At 36.1% G+C, this 23861-nt stretch overlaps 2 pseudogenes; both read left to right on the top strand.

The window, feature by feature from the left end:
- Window positions 1–7023: 7023 nt before the first annotated feature.
- On the top strand, window positions 7024–10196 carry LOC137241768 (probable methyltransferase-like protein 25; annotated as a pseudogene).
- Window positions 10197–17423: 7227 nt separating this feature from the next.
- LOC137241767 (probable methyltransferase-like protein 25) lies at window positions 17424–20596 on the top strand (annotated as a pseudogene).
- The last annotated feature ends 3265 nt before the right edge of the window (window positions 20597–23861 follow it).

The following is a 23861-nucleotide window of genomic DNA, read 5'->3' as shown; positions in this document are numbered from 1 at the left end:
TTGAGTAGTGATCGAGCAACAAAAATGAGTATCAATCACTTGTGTCTTTGTTTGGAAGACATTTCACGCAACCACATTGGGAGTTCGTAAATTGTCGCATGGTTAGTTATTTGACAGAAAGGCATTGGAAGCGCTATGTTCCAGTGGAATTGCAGAATGAAGTGCCTGATGTGGATAATGCGCAGAGATGCATTGAAGAAGTTTTTTGGAAAAGCACCCTTAACGAAGAAGGAAGTGGGAAATTTGTTGAATTCAAACGATTGCTAGATCAATGTGAAAGCCTGCATTTGGATAAATTAAATGGGGTACTGACGCCAATGTCATCTTTGAGCACTGAGCTTGATTTGATTGACGATGTGAAGCAAAATCTTACAATCAATGAATTTATGAGTGCAAAGAAGAGGCATGAAGAAGAGCTGACTGCTACTCTAGTGGATCGTCTGATTCACAGAGTGCAGACTCAAAACTGTAATGCAGATGTTTTCATTGTGGAGGCAGGTGATGGCAAAGGTTATCTATCATCGCGTCTAGCTTTCGAATACAGAAAATGCTATGGAGAGGAATCGTAAACTGCAGATACGTGAACTGTAAATAACCAAATTGCAGAGCAGACGAAAAACGGGGAAATGAAAAATGGCAAACAAAATAGTATGTTAACTCATTTAAACCCAACCATTTGGATCAATGCCGCAGCTCTTAGAAGGCGTGCTTGGAATGGCTCGGTGAATCGTGCGGAACTACATCAACAAGGATTAACCCCTAAGCGGCGCAAGAAAAAACTCGAAGCAAATATGAAAGCACCATTGTTGTCACCAAGAAAATCAAATGAAAGATAAGAAGCACTCTACAAAACAACAGATGCTTTCATAACACCCGTAGTTAATTTAGAGGTTGGTACTCACCGATTTTATGGTGCTGGGGTTGGATAGCCGATTATGGTTCCTGCTGCTTCTGGGCGAAGCGTCCACAGGAGTTGTTGCCGATGGGCAGGTTGAGCGTTGCGGCCTGGTATGATGATCGCTATGGGGAATGCCAATATGCTGAGGCGAGTCGCAAGTCGTGCTGGTGCTTCGATACTTCGTGGTTAGCAATTCGTTGTGTTGGCTCACCGCTGTTCCTCTAGCGGGTTCAGATGCGGATGCAACAATTACCGGGAGTTTAGTTAGTCTTAACGTCTGGATGGCGCGGTAGATGTCAAAGCTGTTAATAAAGCCCCAATAAATCCACTTATAATGATACAAAAAAAAACTAAGTTGACGTGCATATATAGATATGTATGAACTTATGTGCAATTTGGCGCACGCAAAAAAACAAAAATGTAATGCATCTACGTACATACATACATAACTAATATGTATGTGAGTACATGTGTAACTAAGCACCTTCTCTGGTTATGCTAAAATAGTTGGTGGACAAAATGACTTAAATTCACTTACATGCTTTTGTCGTTATGTACCCATTTGCTTAGTCCAACGCTGTCCCACGAAGCGAAGAAGGCCTTCCTTGCTTTGTATGAAGCGGCTGGTACGCGATCGTAAGCTTAACCCTATGGAAGAATCGTTAGGGATAGGGAAGATTTCATCTAACCAACAAAAAAAACCTGCGATATAATTAATCTTAAAAACCGACTGGGGCTATTTTTAGGCCATGCATTGTATGACTGGTGTGCGAAGGTCGCTTAAAAAGTATCAAAGATTAATCGCCGCCGGCATGAGCGCAAACAAATGAAAAACTGAGAGATTCTAAGAGAATTTCCAAACTTTTGTTAAAGTAAGAGTTTTAGTATGTTTAAGGTGCCTTTCGGTTTTCTCTCGAAAAAGTAAACAGAAAGTGGGTAAATGGAATAAAAAGTATGACATTTTGTGGAACTAGGTCAGTTTTAGCAGCGATCATATGGTATTCTATGTAAACGTACATAGAATAATTCTGTTAATAACATGTTGTTTAACATATTTGCATATAAAAAAAAATGTTCTTAATCAAATTAAATATCCGACGGCAAATTTGAGATCTAGGTTGAAGGTAAGTATAAAGGGTAGCTTAACTGGAAGTATGAAGATACTTGGTATATCTTAAGGGTAAGTAGTAAACTAATGTATTAACCGTATATTTAATTTCAAATTCATTTCAGCTTAAGTAAAATTTTAAATTCGTTTTTTCCTTTTTTTTTTTTTTTTGATAAATATATGGTTATACCTATCCACATGTGTAATTAACATACAGCAACATAGTTACAAACTAATAGGTCTTTTTAGCTAGCTTTACACAAGGGAACTCAGACTTTAGGTTCAAAGGTAGGTATTACTAAGTTAAATTAGGTTAGGATTATTTTAGATCAGCATGCTAACCATCTTTCTAGATGCATATGCACCTTTAAATCTATTTACTGTCCTACTTCTTTTCTAGCGACCACGCATCGCTAGAACATTGAATTATGGGAACTAATTTTAATTTTATTATTTTATGTGTGATTCGGTTGCATAATTTGCGACTATATAACTTGATGTATTTTAAGCGCCTAATTGGATCGGGTTTTGAGGGGTTAGCCGCATGCAACTCGATGGGGGCTCCTGCACCCGTCTTTCAGCGATCCGCTCGCTAATCTTCTCCAGTGTATGCGCAGTAGGTATTTGTCTAATTTCTGGGCCGGATCTTTTGCAGGAATTGATGATTTTGTGTTGGTATGTTCGATCTACCGTGGGTAACGTCCTACGAAAACACTCGCGAATTTAGACACCTTACTAGGTTTAACTTAAAATTGAACACTCGACCCGGACTTAAATTTCTGCACCAGATGTTTACCGCACGGTAGTTCCTCAGGAAAAGCAAGAGCTGAGCTCCGGAAATCGCTCAAGACCCATATGGTTATCATTGACGTCTTGATTATCGATATATGTATTTTGTTATCAAAAATCATATGCAAGCATTGACAGACGGACGGAAGTTGAGTTTAGACTAGTGTTAGATAATACAGAGTGTTACAGAGTCATGAAACTTGTAATAAGAAAAATCAAAAGCATAAAAAGAAAAAAAAATTTAAATGAAAAGATGGAAAGTATGGTTGGTGCTGAAGTGTTCATGTACCCAGGGTACATAGTATATAATTTTGCTCCTGCCAATTTATCTAAAACTTCATCAATTCGTGTCATTGAACAATTATCCCTCACTATCTTTTCGTTGATTTTTCTTAAATCACAACATAGACGTTTCGAACCACCTTTCTTTGACGTAACTACTATAGGCGAGGCGTAAGGTGAATTGCTCCTCTTTATAATCCCTTCCTCTAACCACTTTGAAATTTGCTCGTCAACCCATTGTTGATCAACGTATGACATACGACGCGGTCTCTGAAATACTGGTTTTTCGTCAACCAAAATCAATTTCATTTCAACTGGCGAACAAACTGGCTTTTTTGGCGTATAATTGCATATTAGACTCCTAACTTTTTCAGCCTCAATAAAACCTAAATTTGATAAATCCATTTCTACACACTCCTTTTTTCATTTCCATTCACTTCATTTAACAAAATTTCTTCTTCCTTGCTAATCTCATTCTTCAACAAACTAGTACTTCCCGAAACATTGCATTTTCGTACAGCCCCCTTTTGACCATTTACCTCTACAACATATTCACTGGTATTAGTATCACACCGGCTACTTCCCACCACAACTGGCTTATCGGCCCTTATTATGGCATTATCTGAAACGGATACTTTTTTTTAGAACATAGTTGCACATTATTACCTCCGTTAGTTATAACATCTTTCACCTTATCAATAACTATTACCTTCTTCAAATTTCGAAACTCTATTCCATCTTCTTTTACAACTAATTAAAACTTTTTTAGAACAGCGCTTCCAATAACGGCAGCATATGGGAAATCACGATATCTTACCACGTGAAATACAATCTCAACAACTACCTCATCAACAGAAACATTTGCTTGGAAAATACCCAATGTCGTGAGCTTACCACCACCTATGCCATATAAATGTAGTATTTCCTTGTCTAATTCCACACCACCTAGCATCATTAATCAGCCGAATTCTGCATTTCGACTTGGATTGGAATTTTTTCGATTTGGCAATTTTGGTAGTCTGTGTTCCAATCTCTTTCGATCCAACTTCGAATCGTTCGATTTTGCGTATTCTGCATTTCGGTCGTAGTTCCGTTTTTCTAAGTTGCAAATTAGTTGGCGGAAAAATATTTTCTTTTCATTTTTTTATTAATTTATAACAGAATTTTAACAAAAATGTAAGTAAAACTTGTTAAGAAACGTAGAAGGCTTTATGATGATTGCTTTTTATATGTTTCCAGGTCAAAAACAACATGTCGATGTCGAAGTCCTTGGACGTATTTGCCCCGCAAAAGTATCTAACACATACTTGAAAGCATCCTTGTTAAGTCGAAAGTTTTTTTTGGACCTAAATAAGAAAATAAGTCATTAAACTTTACCACTTTTGAGTTAAATTTCTTACAATTCGTCACTCATCTCAAATGGATTACACAAATCTCGCAATATTTGCCTTTCCATTCTCGCCTGGCAATTTTCGTATGCGTTGCTTTCCAACTCCATAAATAATGCCGCGGCTATTGATTCCATTATAATAGACAGCTACAATTTGTGTCTGTTCGTTGGGTCCAGTTATATGCCAAAGCAAGCTGCCGGCGTAGAGGAAGGTGAAGCGAAAACGTAAACAATCCTTGCGGAAAGAATAAATAAACCTTTATAAAGTATTTTAGGCCAGTGCAATGAAATTAGCATCCTTAAAATTCAGAAAATGTCAACTATTTTCGTGCAGGAATCCGTTTTAACAAAACTTGGTGGCCACGGCAGGGAATTGGCCAAAAGAACGAAAAAAACACACTTACAATTATGAAAACACTTCACTCAAAAAAATATAACACTGCGGCAATATATTCTATTGCTTTTTTTTTGTACAAAATGGCGTGGATAATAAAATATAAACGTTTTTCAATGTTTTTTACAAATTTTCTTCAATTTATTTTGTTCCAATGTTCACACATTCCGTACCAACAGCTGATTTCGAAAAATCATTTGCTCTTCCTCTTCTCTTTACGATTCCGTCGTAATGCAGAATACCAAACTTCGATTAAAGCGGAGCGTAGAACGGGAAAGTAATCGAAATGCAGAATAGGGGTGAATGTGTCATACCTTACCACAGAAAATTTACTACCCGTATCAACCAGCGTACTGAAAGTAAAATTGTTTAAAGTCAAATCCAAAAAAAAAAATAAATCACACCGCTTGGCATGTGTGCATGCCTTTCCTCCACATAACAAGTTAACACGTTCCGATTTTATCTCATGTTCCGCTACTTGTCTAGTTTTGCACTGATGGGAATAATGCCTCAATTGTTTACATTTAAAATATTTTACAGCACTAGTACTTGCATCTCCAGCACTTAAAGTACTAGGAAGCGTGCTACTTACATTTTGGAAATCCTTGGCAATATGCAATTCCTTACCACACCTATAAAAATATAAATTTCCATTTAGTGGCCAACGACTGGCTCTTGTCATCAACTTTACCCCCTGAAGAATTCTGCTGCATACTCCATTTATTTTGCGATAAATGAGTGCCTTTTACTTTTTCGTATACGCGAATTTGTTCCTTCAAATCTTTTAAAGTCCTAGCCTGATATATCATTGCCTTATTGGCTCGAGAATCAAAATACTCAATAATACTTTGTTCATCCAGTAAAATTTATTTGCCAATTTCGACTAATGTATACAAATATTCTTGCAAACTTTCTTTAGGCTGTTTTTTTCTATTTCTCAATGCGCGATGTACCTCAGAAGTACACAAATTTTCTCCAAATTCTTCTACGAGCTCTTTCTTCAAAGACTCCCAATCCCTGACACCAACTAAACCTCTGGCAAATAGCTTCGCGGCTCCCTTCAATAATTGCTTCGCATATACATACTTTTGTAAACCGTTCCAGCCAACTGTATCAGCTATGTCATCAAACTCATCGACCCACTGCTTAATATCGTGTGTACTGTCCCCAGAAAATAACGATATACTATCTTGAATATCTCTCAATGTAAAAACTACTCTTTCTCTTTTCTGAATTGGAGCAGTCCTTACATCTGCATCAACATAAACGGAATCTACCGATTCGTCGCTACTCATATCCTCACCTTCACCTCTACCCAATCTAAAATGATCTAAAAGTCTGTCTTGCAATTGTTTTTTTCGTCCTAGCGTACTTAAATTTAACTCTCTTAGCGTTTCTTTCAGCACATCAACTGTCATTGAGCCTATCGTATCAGCGTCCATCTTACTAACTCGTTAAAAAAAAAATTATATATATAAGCAATAAGAATCTTAAAAATGTGATATGAATCAACGATACGACTCTAACGCAATATAAAATCCAACAAGTTAAAATTAAACTAAACAAAATAATTTATTTGCACTTAGCTTTCCGGCTTCTTGCTACAGATACTGCTACAATTGGCATGTATGCTGCGACATAAATGTTTCCATATCACCCTTTGATTTACTGAGTCAACTGGTTCATGCTAGTCTTCACACACAAAAAATTCTCCATTGATTGTTTTTGTTGTTATGTGTTAAATTCAAATCTCTATAAATTTGGCTTGGTTCTTGGTATTCTTAACGGATTTACTTTTCTTAAAAATGGAATTTTCACTCTTGATGGATTTTCTTTTCTTAAAAATGGAATTTGCACTCTTGATGGATTTCCTTTTCTTAAAAATGGAATTTTCACACTTGTAGTATGTGTACTTGTGCATTTGAACTGTATAACATATTTTGTTTTCATGTTTGATATAGAAAGATTCGTTTCAAATGGTTAGCAACATATTTTCATTTACTTTTCCCCTATATGTTTGTATGTATTTGTTTTATTTGTCAATTTGAATATTGTCTTGTTCAAGTTTATATAAAATATGGAATTGTTTATGTAATGTATTTTCATTTTGAGAATTGTTTCTATGTTTGAATTTTGATTATTATATAAGCGTTTGTGTGAATATGTTTAAAAGGGCGTACACTTGTTCGATTTGTAGAAAATGTATTTGTAAGGGGAACAATTGTATGTGACTCGTTGAAAAAATATTGTAACGAGTTCAGGTTTTGAATTTGGAAAATTGTATTTTGAGGATTAGAATTAAATAGATTGTTGAATTGAACGGACGTATTATTATTTTAATTTATGGTATCCTCCCGCATCCTTACAATTTTAACTGGGAGTGGAGCTGGCGCAAATTTATGCTTTTGTTGTAGTACAACAAACACAAGCGCATACGAAGAAAGTGCAGCGAGCCCTAAATCAGTTGCGCAGAAGTATAGATGATTTTCCACGTGATAATAATCAAGAAGCTGATATCGTAGGAGCAATAGAGAACATACGCAATCAGTATAAACGCGTGCGCGTGCTAACTGCTGGTAAAATTCGAAACTTGGTGAGTGAAGGTAATGCGACCGATAGCAGTGGAGTGAGGGAAGCTTCCAATGACTTGACGTTTTGAGTAGTGATCGAGCAACAAAAATGAGTATCAATCACTTGTGTCTTTGTTTGGAAGACATTTCACGCAACCACATTGGGAGTTCGTAAATTGTCACATGGTTAGTTATTTGACAGAAAGGCATTGGAAGCGCTATGTTCCAGTGGAATTGCAGAATGAAGTGCCTGATGTGGATAATGCGCAGAGATGCATTGAAGAAGTTTTTTGGAAAAGCACCCTTAACGAAGAAGGAAGTGGGAAATTTGTTGAATTCAAACGATTGCTAGATCAATGTGAAAGCCTGCATTTGGATAAATTAAATGGGGTACTGACGCCAATGTCATCTTTGAGCACTGAGCTTGATTTGATTGACGATGTGAAGCAAAATCTTACAATCAATGAATTTATGAGTGCAAAGAAGAGGCATGAAGAAGAGCTGACTGCTACTCTAGTGGATCGTCTGATTCACAGAGTGCAGACTCAAAACTGTAATGCAGATGTTTTCATTGTGGAGGCAGGTGATGGCAAAGGTTATCTATCATCGCGTATAGCTTTCGAATACAGAAAATGCTATGGAGAGGAATCGTAAACTGCAGATACGTGAACTGTAAATAACCAAATTGCAGAGCAGACGAAAAACGGGGAAATGAAAAATGGCAAACAAAATAGTATGTTAACTCATTTAAACCCAACCATTTGGATCAATACCGCAGCTCTTAGAAGGCGTGCTTGGAATGGCTCGGTGAATCGTGCGGAACTACATCAACAAGGATTAACCCCTAAGCGGCGCAAGAAAAAACTCGAAGCAAATATGAAAGCACCATTGTTGTCACCAAGAAAATCAAATGAAAGATAAGAAGCACTCTACAAAACAACAGATGCTTTCATAACACCCGTAGTTAATTTAGAGGTTGGTACTCACCGATTTTATGGTGCTGGGGTTGGATAGCCGATTATGGTTCCTGCTGCTTCTGGGCGAAGCGTCCACAGGAGTTGTTGCCGATGGGCAGGTTGAGCGTTGCGGCCTGGTATGATGATCGCTATGGGGAATGCCAATATGCTGAGGCGAGTCGCAAGTCGTGCTGGTGCTTCGATACTTCGTGGTTAGCAATTCGTTGTGTTGGCTCACCGCTGTTCCTCTAGCGGGTTCAGATGCGGATGCAACAATTACCGGGAGTTTAGTTAGTCTTAACGTCTGGATGGCGCGGTAGATGGTTCAGAAGTCAATAATGGCATAGTATAAACCCAAGGGTGCGTCCCAAGAAATATATTTTCGAACACCGAAAGTGATTCACTTCTGTGGTTAGTAACTTAACACCACTTTTACCTGAACCTTGTATCAGTCCTCGTTGAAGATTTTGCAAGTACCCTTTTTGGTATATGAATCCAATGAAGCACTTTGTCTGCTGCCACAAAATATGTTAATTAAAAGAAACAACAGTTATCTATTTTCTGTGGTAATTATTTGTTTTGACCACTTTTATGTAGCATGAGCTATATATTTTAAATAAACTTTTTTCGGAGAAAACTTTCGACACAGATTATTCAGCAAGAAAAAATGGCAATTACTAAATTTAATTTACATGATTGGGTTGCCGAAAAAAAAGCTGTTGATTTTTTCCAATGAAAATTTTGCAATGGCAAAAAGGTGGTGGTTTTCTGACAGGTTGGCGATCATGCCATATCGCCATCCTGTATTTGCGGCGAATTAAATTTGGTGGATTTTGCGCGATGGAGGCTGCCACACGTCCATGAGGAGACCCAATGGGAACTTTAAAGGTAGATAAAATGCATTGATTCTAGGGATACTTCAATATAAAAAAATACAATTCAATAATCGAATACAATGCAAGATACGGGTTATATATAAATTCATAGAGCTACGTATAAAAAAGGAGAGGGATGGGACGGATGACAGCCTACACCGCGTAACCAACCCGATATGCATTAAGCACATCTTTTACGAAAACAATTTACCAAAGCCAGCGAAAAATCTCTCATTTGCTTAACTAGGCTACATACTTACGGTAATTTAGGTCCCACCTGTTTGAAACTTTTTCACGAACAGCCGCAATGTAGACTATTGTGTAATATTGGCTGTTGCTATCATCTGTTGCAAGAATCCTTTGCCCAACCAGAGTACTTTGAAAATGAAACCATACCAGCATTTCAAACATCAATTGGCTTTCCTATGAGTCAATTTCTAAATGAGAAGCGTACAACACTTGGGCGTAATGCAAGAATGTTGGCCACACAGTCTTTTGAACGAGTATGCAATGAGCGTAGCACTATTAACATTTCCCTTTTCTATCGTGCACTTCTAGAAGTACTGATATGCGAAAATGCTAGCGCACTGAAACAGCAAGTCCAAGTAGGAAAAATACGCAAGTTTCAAAATTTTAATGAATATATTGAAATGTGTAGCAAAAAGATTTCATCAATTGATCCCAAATTGCATTGGACTTGTGATACTGTTGATAGAGTACAAAAAAATGTTCAAAGGACGAGCATTACATGCATTAATTTTATTTGCTTCGCATGGCTTTTGCACAAGTGTTAGAGAGTTTAATAATGTTGGATCGTTTGTTATTTCTAAGGGAACTGGGATATGGAAAAAGTTATTTAGTATCAAATCAACAAGTGTGCGTGAACGTATTCATACACTCAAAAAAAAGTTATCATCAAGGCGATGCCATCTAGGCATCAATGTGCAATTTTTGATTATCTTTTTTTCGTCATCAGTGATCTTATGTTATTGACATTTTCGAAATATTAGTTTGATACTTGTATTTGTCAAGTTAATATACTACATAGTTCGCCTCACTTCTGAAAATTGTAAGGATGCCGGAGGATACCATAAATTATAATAATAATACGTCCGTTCAATTCAACAATCTATTAAATTCTCATTCTCAAAATACAATTTTCCAAATTCAAAACCTGAACTCGTTACAATATTTTTTCAACGAGTCACGTACACTTGTTCCCCTTACAAATACATTTTCAACGAATCGAACAAGTGTACGCCCTTTTAAACATATTCACACAAACACTTATATAATAATCAAAATTCAAACATAGAAACAATTCTCAAAATGAAAATACATTACATACACAATTCCATATTTTTTATTAACTTGAACAAGACAATATTCAAATTGACAAATAAAACAAATACATACAATCATATAGGGGAAAAGTAAATGAAAATATGTTGCTAACCATTTGAAACAAAGCTTTCTATATCAAACATGAAAACAAAATATGTTATACAGTTAAATACACAAGTACACATACAAGTCTTCGTAATAATATTTCTTCTTCAACTGCTAATCTGCTTCCAAAATTCTTATAGGACACTCTCTTTTCTGTATTTCGCCTTTTTTGTTGCTAACTCCTTTTCTGACATTTTTTACTGCTCAAGCCTTTTCTGATTTTTTTTTTTTTACTGCTCAATCCTTGTCTGACATTTGTTCCTGCTCACTCATATTCCTAACTTTTTTACTGATCACTCTTTTTGTTGCTCACTCCTTTTCTGACATTTTTTACTGCTCAATCCTTTTTCATATTCTTAACTTTTTTACTGATTACCCTTTTCTGAATTCCGCTTCAACTGCTTTAGCTGCTCGCTCTTTCTGCTTTAATTTCTTTCCGGGACACTCTTTATTGTACGATTATAACATCTCAGCTCATCAACATCCCCGATTCTCAAAAATCTTTAAATTTGTTGCTTCAAGATGCATATTCCGCTTTTCATCATTCCAAATCTCTTTTTTCAGGTATAGAAATTCGCAAATGTATTTAAGTACTTGCATTTGTAAATGTTTTATTCAGGTTTATATAAAAATGTGGAAATATGTGTGGAAGTTTGTATTTTCATTTTTTCATATACTTGTATGTATGTATATATGTATGAATACTAGGGCGGGTCGATTTAAAAATCGCTCATTGCTCTATAAAAATCGCATTCTAGGGATCAAAATAAGAAACTTTGCCGAAGGAACCATACCTCTAAAACGAATTCTGATGTCCCCCCCCCCCCCCCCCCCCCCCTTTGGGTCGAACTTTTGGGTAGGGGCAATTTCAATTATACCTGCTGTGTCTTGTGGTGGCTTAAAAAAAACAACACAAGCAATTTTACGATCTGCAATTGTGTCACAGTGATACCTTCATTTTTTAAAACGGTTGAATAAAAAACCCACACAACTATGTTTGCGACATGCAAATGCATCACAGTGATGCCTTGGTTTTAAAAGGGGTTTGTAAAAACGCTAATTTATAATAATTATTTTTTAATTTCTTTTCTATTACTAAGTTAAATTCATTTTTTCATTTACATATGTTCGGACTAAATAAATTTCTAAAGATAAAAATAAACTCCAAAAAGAAAAAACATAGGCATTTCAAAGTGGGATTTTTCAAAAACCCGACCCAAAGGGGGGGACATCAGAATTCGTTTTAGAGGTATGGTTCCCTCGGCAAAGTTTCTTATTTTGATCCCTAGAATATGATTTTCACAGAGCAATGGGCGATTTTTTTTGCCTCCCCACAAATCGACCCGGCCTAATTAATACGTTCACGCACACTTGTTGGTTTGGTTGAGTGTATTTTTAAGAGGAACAAGTGTGCGTGTTTCACTGAAAAATATGTAATTTGTTTTTGACTTTGAAAAATTGTATTTTTGAGTTTAGAGTAAAATTTACTATTGAATTGAACGGTCGTAGCATTGTACAGGTTTACAAGTATGATATGTGTGAGAGGGAAACAATTTCTTTCCCTTTCTAACACACGGCAATTTGACATTTCGGTCAGTGTCAAACTAGCGTGGAACCTGCGTGGAACATGAGTTTTGACACTGAACGAAGTGTCAAAATTACCGGGGTTGCTTCGTCGAAAGCGACACAGGGAAGCAAAAAAGGGATCAGAATATCAGATATGGGTTGCTGTAATGGTACATTTTTTTGAACGAATTTAGTAGGAAATTTTAGTGCACCCATATGGGTCCTTCAGAAAATTATAAAAAAGTCTTCAATTGGGGTATCTGAGGACCCGTAGTTATTCCAGTATTAAGAATACAAACACGGGAGTTAAGTTTTTCTACCCGTTCAAAAGTTCCCCGCGAAAAACAGTTTGAAACCGAGGTCGACTGCAATAACCCGTCGAAAAAAGGGGAAAGAAAAATGAAAAGACGCGTTTTGTTCTGTTATCAATAGTCCAAAGGTGGAAAAGTATTCGAATTATTGGAAGCGAGGCAAAAACGCGTCTATTAATACCTCCCCCGACGGTCTTGGTCGTGTTTTGGCAATCGTCCCCGGTAATAAAGTATCACAATTTGTTAATTAAAATTGTCCAAAACATATGGATTTTAAAGAGAGATGTAATTAAGTGCTCCTTTGAAAATAAATAAGGATATTTCTTTGTAATATTAAAATTGAGGAATGAGGGCTTCTTTTGAATTTTTGCTGAGAATGATACTTTTGCAATCATCCCTGTACGCAAATATATGTATGTTTATGTGCAAAACAGTTATTTTAACACAAAATTTCTGTGGATATCGTAAGTTTTTAACCAATTATTTTGATTTATAACAATTATACTGCCTTCTACGCAATAAAGTTTATATAATTCTCTATTTCAGATATTGCTGTACAAGAAGACTGAAGAAACCAACTTGGTAAGTAACATTTCAGTATAATTTACAAGTTATATATATGTGCATACATATAACTAATCCATTTGATTATTTCCAGAAATGCCGGATCACTGCTGTATTTTGGGATGCGGATTAGGAGTCCCCCGGTACCCTTTTCCGGCGGAGGATGAAATACCCAGGTGAGTAGAAAAAACTTTGGTAACGTTTTAAAATTCGGTGCACCACCTTATTTTTTATCAAAAATGGTAATTCTATACGGCAGCATGACACTGCTAATACGCGTCCAAAAATATCGAAAGAGGTGTCGAAAGACGCGTATTAATCTCGGCAACAATAATCCAAAACCGAAAAATAAAATTTTTATCCCTGTCCGAAGATATTTGCAGTTGAAGTTGGCGATTTTCATGTGGTTGTAATTCGTACCCACAAAAAAAAATTGTGAACGCAGAAGGACATCACCGTGACGGTAGCCACGGTTATACCACACACCCAGACTTAGCATGGCGTAGCCCAGGGTTATTTTTTATAAGCACAGCCGAAGGCCGCCAACGCAGAAAGGTGTTCTGCGCAAAAATACTATGGATTTCACCCCCGGTTTCGGAGGGACCCGCGGGTCTTTTTTCGGTTTTTCGTCAATATCTTTTGAACGAGTTAAATTTTTTATCTTCCGGTTTCGGATTATTAATACTGATGTCAAGGCGCCGTCAATAAAACCTAAATTTGATAAATCCATTTCTACACACTCCTTTTTTCATTTCCATTCACTTCATTTAACAAAATTTCTTCTTCCTTGCTAATCTCATTCTTCAACAAACTAGTACTTCCCGAAACATTGCATTTTCGTACAGCCCCCTTTTGACCATTTACCTCTACAACATATTCACTGGTATTAGTATCACACCGGCTACTTCCCACCACAACTGGCTTATCGGCCCTTATTATGGCATTATCTGAAACGGATACTTTTTTTTAGAACATAGTTGCACATTATTACCTCCGTTAGTTATAACATCTTTCACCTTATCAATAACTATTACCTTCTTCAAATTTCGAAACTCTATTCCATCTTCTTTTACAACTAATTAAAACTTTTTTAGAACAGCGCTTCCAATAACGGCAGCATATGGGAAATCACGATATCTTACCACGTGAAATACAATCTCAACAACTACCTCATCAACAGAAACATTTGCTTGGAAAATACCCAATGTCGTGAGCTTACCACCACCTATGCCATATAAATGGAGTATTTCCTTGTCTAATTCCACACCACCTAGCATCATTAATCAGCCGAATTCTGCATTTCGACTTGGATTGGAATTTTTTCGATTTGGCAATTTTGGTAGTCTGTGTTCCAATCTCTTTCGATCCAACTTCGAATCGTTCGATTTTGCGTATTCTGCATTTCGGTCGTAGTTCCGTTTTTCTAAGTTGCAAATTAGTTGGCGGAAAAATATTTTCTTTTCATTTTTTTATTAATTTATAACAGAATTTTAACAAAAATGTAAGTAAAACTTGTTAAGAAACGTAGAAGGCTTTATGATGATTGCTTTTTATATGTTTCCAGGTCAAAAACAACATGTCGATGTCGAAGTCCTTGGACGTATTTGCCCCGCAAAAGTATCTAACACATACTTGAAAGCATCCTTGTTAAGTCGAAAGTTTTTTTTGGACCTAAATAAGAAAATAAGTCATTAAACTTTACCACTTTTGAGTTAAATTTCTTACAATTCGTCACTCATCTCAAATGGATTACACAAATCTCGCAATATTTGCCTTTCCATTCTCGCCTGGCAATTTTCGTATGCGTTGCTTTCCAACTCCATAAATAATGCCGCGGCTATTGATTCCATTATAATAGACAGCTACAATTTGTGTCTGTTCGTTGGGTCCAGTTATATGCCAAAGCAAGCTGCCGGCGTAGAGGAAGGTGAAGCGAAAACGTAAACAATCCTTGCGGAAAGAATAAATAAACCTTTATAAAGTATTTTAGGCAAGTGCAATGAAATTAGCATCCTTAAAATTCAGAAAATGTCAACTATTTTCGTGCAGGAATCCGTTTTAACAAAACTTGGTGGCCACGGCAGGGAATTGGCCAAAAGAACGAAAAAAACACACTTACAATTATGAAAACACTTCACTCAAAAAAATATAACACTGCGGCAATACATTCTATTGCTTTTTTTTTGTACAAAATGGCGTGGATAATAAAATATAAACGTTTTTCAATGTTTTTTACAAATTTTCTTCAATTTATTTTGTTCCAATGTTCACACATTCCGTACCAACAGCTGATTTCGAAAAATCATTTGCTCTTCCTCTTCTCTTTACGATTCGGTCGTAATGCAGAATACCAAACTTCGATTAAAGCGGAGCGTAGAACGGGAAAGTAATCGAAATGCAGAATAGGGGTGAATGTGTCATACCTTACCACAGAAAATTTACTACCCGTATCAACCAGCGTACTGAAAGTAAAATTGTTTAAAGTCAAATCCAAAAAAAAAAATAAATCACACCGCTTGGCATGTGTGCATGCCTTTCCTCCACATAACAAGTTAACACGTTCCGATTTTATCTCATGTTCCGCTACTTGTCTAGTTTTGCACTGATGGGAATAATGCCTCAATTGTTTACATTTAAAATATTTTACAGCACTAGTACTTGCATCTCCAGCACTTAAAGTACTAGGAAGCGTGCTACTTACATTTTGGAAATCCTTGGCAATATGCAATTCCTTACCACACCTATAAAAATATAAATTTCCATTTAGTGGCCAACGACTGGCTCTTGTCATCAACTTTACCCCCTGAAGAATTCTGCTGCATACTCCATTTATTTTGCGATAAATGAGTGCCTTTTACTTTTTCGTATACGCGAATTTGTTCCTTCAAATCTTTTAAAGTCCTAGCCTGATATATCATTGCCTTATTGGCTCGAGAATCAAAATACTCAATAATACTTTGTTCATCCAGTAAAATTTGTTTGCCAATTTCGACTAATGTATACAAATATTCTTGCAAACTTTCTTTAGGCTGTTTTTTTCTATTTCTCAATGCGCGATGTACCTCAGAAGTACACAAATTTTCTCCAAATTCTTCTACGAGCTCTTTCTTCAAAGACTCCCAATCCCTGACACCAACTAAACCTCTGGCAAATAGCTTCGCGGCTCCCTTCAATAATTGCTTCGCATATACATACTTTTGTAAACCGTTCCAGCCAACTGTATCAGCTATGTCATCAAACTCATCGACCCACTGCTTAATATCGTGTGTACTGTCCCCAGAAAATAACGATATACTATCTTGAATATCTCTCAATGTAAAAACTACTCTTTCTCTTTTCTGAATTGGAGCAGTCCTTACATCTGCATCAACATAAACGGAATCTACCGATTCGTCGCTACTCATATCCTCACCTTCACCTCTACCCAATCTAAAATGATCTAAAAGTCTGTCTTGCAATTGTTTTTTTCGTCCTAGCGTACTTAAATTTAACTCTCTTAGCGTTTCTTTCAGCACATCAACTGTCATTGAGCCTATCGTATCAGCGTCCATCTTACTAACTCGTTAAAAAAAAAATTATATATATAAGCAATAAGAATCTTAAAAATGTGATATGAATCAACGATACGACTCTTTCGCAATATAAAATCCAACAAGTTAAAATTAAACTAAACAAAATAATTTATTTGCACTTAGCTTTCCGGCTTCTTGCTACAGATACTGCTACAATTGGCATGTATGCTGCGACATAAATGTTTCCATATCACCCTTTGATTTACTGAGTCAACTGGTTCATGCTAGTCTTCACACACAAAAAATTCTCCATTGATTGTTTTTGTTGTTATGTGTTAAATTCAAATCTCTATAAATTTGGCTTGGTTCTTGGTATTCTTAACGGATTTACTTTTCTTAAAAATGGAATTTTCACTCTTGATGGATTTTCTTTTCTTAAAAATGGAATTTGCACTCTTGATGGATTTCCTTTTCTTAAAAATGGAATTTTCACACTTGTAGTATGTGTACTTGTGCATTTGAACTGTATAACATATTTTGTTTTCATGTTTGATATAGAAAGATTCGTTTCAAATGGTTAGCAACATATTTTCATTTACTTTTCCCCTATATGTTTGTATGTATTTGTTTTATTTGTCAATTTTAATATTGTCTTGTTCAAGTTTATATAAAATATGGAATTGTTTATGTAATGTATTTTCATTTTGAGAATTGTTTCTATGTTTGAATTTTGATTATTATATAAGCGTTTGTGTGAATATGTTTAAAAGGGCGTACACTTGTTCGATTTGTAGAAAATGTATTTGTAAGGGGAACAATTGTATGTGACTCGTTGAAAAAATATTGTAACGAGTTCAGGTTTTGAATTTGGAAAATTGTATTTTGAGGATTAGAATTAAATAGATTGTTGAATTGAACGGACGTATTATTATTTTAATTTATGGTATCCTCCCGCATCCTTACAATTTTAACTGGGAGTGGAGCTGGCGCAAATTTATGCTTTTGTTGTAGTACAACAAACACAAGCGCATACGAAGAAAGTGCAGCGAGCCCTAAATCAGTTGCGCAGAAGTATAGATGATTTTCCACGTGATAATAATCCAGAAGCTGATATCGTAGGAGCAATAGAGAACATACGCAATCAGTATAAACGCGTGCGCGTGCTAACTGCTGGTAAAATTCGAAACTTGGTGAGTGAAGGTAATGCGACCGATAGCAGTGGAGTGAGGGAAGCTTCCAATGACTTGACGTTTTGAGTAGTGATCGAGCAACAAAAATGAGTATCAATCACTTGTGTCTTTGTTTGGAAGACATTTCACGCAACCACATTGGGAGTTCGTAAATTGTCACATGGTTAGTTATTTGACAGAAAGGCATTGGAAGCGCTATGTTCCAGTGGAATTGCAGAATGAAGTGCCTGATGTGGATAATGCGCAGAGATGCATTGAAGAAGTTTTTTGGAAAAGCACCCTTAACGAAGAAGGAAGTGGGAAATTTGTTGAATTCAAACGATTGCTAGATCGAAAGCCTGCATTTGGATAAATTAAATGGGGTACTGACGCCAATGTCATCTTTGAGCACTGAGCTTGATTTGATTGACGATGTGAAGCAAAATCTTACAATCAATGAATTTATGAGTGCAAAGAAGAGGCATGAAGAAGAGCTGACTGCTACTCTAGTGGATCGTCTGATTCACAGAGTGCAGACTCAAAACTGTAATGCAGATGTTTTCATTGTGGAGGCAGGTGATGGCAAAGGTTATCTATCATCGCGTATAGCTTTCGAATACAGAAAATGCTATGGAGAGGAATCGTAAACTGCAGATACGTGAACTGTAAATAACCAAATTGCAGAGCAGACGAAAAACGGGGAAATGAAAAATGGCAAACAAAATAGTATGTTAACTCATTTAAACCCAACCATTTGGATCAATGCCGCAGCTCTTAGAAGGCGTGCTTGGAATGGCTCGGTGAATCGTGCGGAACTACATCAACAAGGATTAACCCCTAAGCGGCGCAAGAAAAAACTCGAAGCAAATATGAAAGCACCATTGTTGTCACCAAGAAAATCAAATGAAAGATAAGAAGCACTCTACAAAACAACAGATGCTTTCATAACACCCGTAGTTAATTTAGAGGTTGGTACTCACCGATTTTATGGTGCTGGGGTTGGATAGCCGATTATGGTTCCTGCTGCTTCTGGGCGAAGCGTCCACAGGAGTTGTTGCCGATGGGCAGGTTGAGCGTTGCGGCCTGGTATGATGATCGCTATGGGGAATGCCAATATGCTGAGGCGAGTCGCAAGTCGTGCTGGTGCTTCGATACTTCGTGGTTAGCAATTCGTTGTGTTGGCTCACCGCTGTTCCTCTAGCGGGTTCAGATGCGGATGCAACAATTACCGGGAGTTTAGTTAGTCTTAACGTCTGGATGGCGCGGTAGATGGTTCAGAAGTCAATAATGGCATAGTATAAACCCAAGGGTGCGTCCCAAGAAATATATTTTCGAACACCGAAAGTGATTCACTTCTGTGGTTAGAAACTTAACACCACTTTTACCTGAACCTTGTATCAGTCCTCGTTGAAGATTTTGCAAGTACCCTTTTTGGTATATGAATCCAATGAAGCACTTTGTCTGCTGCCACAAAATATGTTAATTAAAAGAAACAACAGTTATCTATTTTCTGTGGTAATTATTTGTTTTGACCACTTTTATGTAGCATGAGCTATATATTTTAAATAAACTTTTTTCGGAGAAAACTTTCGACACAGATTATTCAGCAAGAAAAAATGGCAATTACTAAATTTAATTTACACGATTGGGTTGCCGAAAAAAAAGCTGTTGATTTTTTCCAATGAAAATTTTGCAATGGCAAAAAGGTGGTGGTTTTCTGACAGGTTGGCGATCATGCCATATCGCCATCCTGTATTTGCGGCGAATTAAATTTGGTGGATTTTGCGCGATGGAGGCTGCCACACGTCCATGAGGAGACCCAATGGGAACTTTAAAGGTAGATAAAATGCATTGATTCTAGGGATACTTCAATATAAAAAAATACAATTCAATAATCGAATACAATGCAAGATACGGGTTATATATAAATTCATAGAGCTACGTATAAAAAAGGAGAGGGATGGGACGGATGACAGCCTACACCGCGTAACCAACCCGATATGCATTAAGCACATCTTTTACGAAAACAATTTACCAAAGCCAGCGAAAAATCTCTCATTTGCTTAACTAGGCTACATACTTACGGTAATTTAGGTCCCACCTGTTTGAAACTTTTTCACGAACAGCCGCAATGTAGAATATTGTGTAATATTGGCTGTTGCTATCATCTGTTTGCAAAAGAAAATCCTTTGCCCAACCAGAGTACTTTGAAAATGAAACCATACCAGCATTTCAAACATCAATTGGCTTTCCTATGAGTCAATTTCTAAATGAGAAGCGTACAACACTTGGGCGTAATGCAAGAATGTTGGCCACACAGTCTTTTGAACGAGTATGCAATGAGCGTAGCACTATTAACATTTCCCTTTTCTATCGTGCACTTCTAGAAGTACTGATATGCGAAAATGCTAGCGCACTGAAACAGCAAGTCCAAGTAGGAAAAATACGCAAGTTTCAAAATTTTAATGAATATATTGAAATGTGTAGCAAAAAGATTTCATCAATTGATCCCAAATTGCATTGGACTTGTGATACTGTTGATAGAGTACAAAAAAATTTTCAAAGGACGAGCATTACATGCATTAATTTTATTTGCTTCGCATGGCTTTTGCACAAGTGTTAGAGAGTTTAATAATGTTGGATCGTTTGTTATTTCTAAGGGAACTGGGATATGGAAAAAGTTATTTAGTATCAAATCAACAAGTGTGCGTGAACGTATTCATACACTCAAAAAAAAGTTATCATCAAGGCGATGCCATCTAGGCATCAATGTGCAATTTTTGATTATCTTTTTTTCGTCATCAGTGATCTTATGTTATTGACATTTTCGAAATATTAGTTTGATACTTGTATTTGTCAAGTTAATATACTACATAGTTCGCCTCACTTCTGAAAATTGTAAGGATGCCGGAGGATACCATAAATTATAATAATAATACGTCCGTTCAATTCAACAATCTATTAAATTCTCATTCTCAAAATACAATTTTCCAAATTCAAAACCTGAACTCGTTACAATATTTTTTCAACGAGTCACGTACACTTGTTCCCCTTACAAATACATTTTCAACGAATCGAACAAGTGTACGCCCTTTTAAACATATTCACACAAACACTTATATAATAATCAAAATTCAAACATAGAAACAATTCTCAAAATGAAAATACATTACATACACAATTCCATATTTTTTATTAACTTGAACAAGACAATATTCAAATTGACAAATAAAACAAATACATACAATCATATAGGGGAAAAGTAAATGAAAATATGTTGCTAACCATTTGAAACAAAGCTTTCTATATCAAACATGAAAACAAAATATGTTATACAGTTCAAATACACAAGTACACATACAAGTCTTCGTAATAATATTTCTTCTTCAACTGCTAATCTGCTTCCAAAATTCTTATAGGACACTCTCTTTTCTGTATTTCGCCTTTTTTGTTGCTAACTCCTTTTCTGACATTTTTTACTGCTCAAGCCTTTTCTGATTTTTTTTTTTTACTGCTCAATCCTTTTATGACATTTGTTCCTGCTCACTCATATTCCTAACTTTTTTACTGATCACTCTTTTTGTTGCTCACTCCTTTTCTGACATTTTTTACTGCTCAATCCTTTTTCATATTCTTAACTTTTTTACTGATTACCCTTTTCTGAATTCCGCTTCAACTGCTTTAGCTGCTCGCTCTTTCTGCTTTAATTTCTTTCCGGGACACTCTTTATTGTACGATTATAACATCTCAGCTCATCAACATCTCCGATTCTCAAAAATCTTTAAATTTGTTGCTTCAAGATGCATATTCCGCTTTTCATCATTCCAAATCTCTTTTTTCAGGTATAGAAATTCGCAAATGTATTTAAGTACTTGCATTTGTAAATGTTTTATTCAGGTTTATATAAAAATGTGGAAATATGTGTGGAAGTTTGTATTTTCATTTTTTCATATACTTGTATGTATGTATATATGTATGAATACTAGGGCGGGTCGATTTAAAAATCGCTCATTGCTCTATAAAAATCGCATTCTAGGGATCAAAATAAGAAACTTTGCCGAAGGAACCATACCTCTAAAACGAATTCTGATGTCCCCCCCCCCCCCCCTTTGGGTCGAACTTTTGGGTAGGGGCAATTTCAATTATACCTGCTGTGTCTTGTGGTGGCTTAAAAAAAACAACACAAGCAATTTTACGATCTGCAATTGTGTCACAGTGATACCTTCATTTTTTAAAACGGTTGAATAAAAAACCCACACAACTATGTTTGCGACATGCAAATGCATCACAGTGATGCCTTGGTTTTAAAAGGGGTTTGTAAAAACGCTAATTTATAATAATTATTTTTTAATTTCTTTTCTATTACTAAGTTAAATTCATTTTTTAATTTACATATGTTCGGACTAAATAAATTTCTAAAGATAAAAATAAACTCCAAAAAGAAAAAACATAGGCATTTCAAAGTGGGATTTTTCAAAATTTGCCCCTACGACCCAAAGGGGGGGACATCAGAATTCGTTTTAGAGGTATGGTTCCCTCGGCAAAGTTTCTTATTTTGATCCCTAGAATATGATTTTCACAGAGCAATGGGCGATTTTTTTTGCCTCCCCACAAATCGACCCAGCCTAATTAATACGTTCACGCACACTTGTTGGTTTGGTTGAGTGTATTTTTAAGAGGAACAAGTGTGCGTGTTTCACTGAAAAATATGTAATTTGTTTTTGACTTTGAAAAATTGTATTTTTGAGTTTAGAGTAAAATTTACTATTGAATTGAACGGTCGTAGCATTGTACAGGTTTACAAGTATGATATGTGTGAGAGGGAAACAATTTCTTTCCCTTTCTAACACACGGCAGTTTGACATTTCGGTCAGTGTCAAACTAGCGTGGAACCTGCGTGGAACATGAGTTTTGACACTGAACGAAGTGTCAAAATTACCGGGGTTGCTTCGTCGAAAGCGACACAGGGAAGCAAAAAAGGGATCAGAATATCAGATATGGGTTGCTGTAATGGTACATTTTTTTGAACGAATTTAGTAGGAAATTTTAGTGCACCCATATGGGTCCTTCAGAAAATTATAAAAAAGTCTTCAATTGGGGTATGTGAGGACCCGTAGTTATTCCAGTATTAAGAATACAAACACGGGAGTTAAGTTTTTCTACCCGTTCAAAAGTTCCCCGCGAAAAACAGTTTGAAACCGAGGTCGACTGCAATAACCGCAATAACCCCGTCGAAAAAAGGGGAAAGAAAAATGAAAAGACGCGTTTTGTTCTGTTATCAATAGTCCAAAGGTGGAAAAGTATTCGAATTATTGGAAGCGAGGCAAAAACGCGTCTATTAATACCTCCCCCGACGGTCTTGGTCGTGTTTTGGCAATCGTCCCGGTAATAAAGTATCACAATTTGTTAATTAAAATTGTCCAAAACATATGGATTTTAAAGAGAGATGTAATTAAGTGCTCCTTTGAAAATAAATAAGGATATTTCTTTGTAATATTAAAATTGAGGAATGAGGGCTTCTTTTGAATTTTTGCTGAGAATGATACTTTTGCAATCATCCCTGTACGCAAATATATGTATGTTTATGTGCAAAACAGTTATTTTAACACAAAATTTCTGTGGATATCGTAAGTTTTTAACCAATTATTTTGATTTATAACAATTATACTGCCTTCTACGCAATAAAGTTTATATAATTCTCTATTTCAGATATTGCTGTACAAGAAGACTGAAGAAACCAACTTGGTAAGTAACATTTCAGTATAATTTACAAGTTATATATATGTGCATACATATAACTAATCCATTTGATTATTTCCAGAAATGCCGGATCACTGCTGTATTTTGGGATGCGGATTAGGAGTCCCCCGGTACCCTTTTCCGGCGGAGGATGAAATACCCAGGTGAGTAGAAAAAACTTTGGTAACGTTTAAAATTCGGTGCACCACCTTATTTTTTATCAAAAATGGTAATTCTATACGGCAGCATGACACTGCTAATACGCGTCCAAAAATATCGAAAGAGGTGT

The sequence above is a fragment of the Eurosta solidaginis genome, chromosome 2, assembly GCF_040869045.1.
Source record: "Eurosta solidaginis isolate ZX-2024a chromosome 2, ASM4086904v1, whole genome shotgun sequence".
NCBI classification, from domain to species: Eukaryota; Metazoa; Arthropoda; class Insecta; order Diptera; family Tephritidae; genus Eurosta; species Eurosta solidaginis.
The sequence above is the reverse complement of the archived record's forward strand: the minus strand, read 5'-3'. Positions and strand labels throughout refer to the sequence as shown.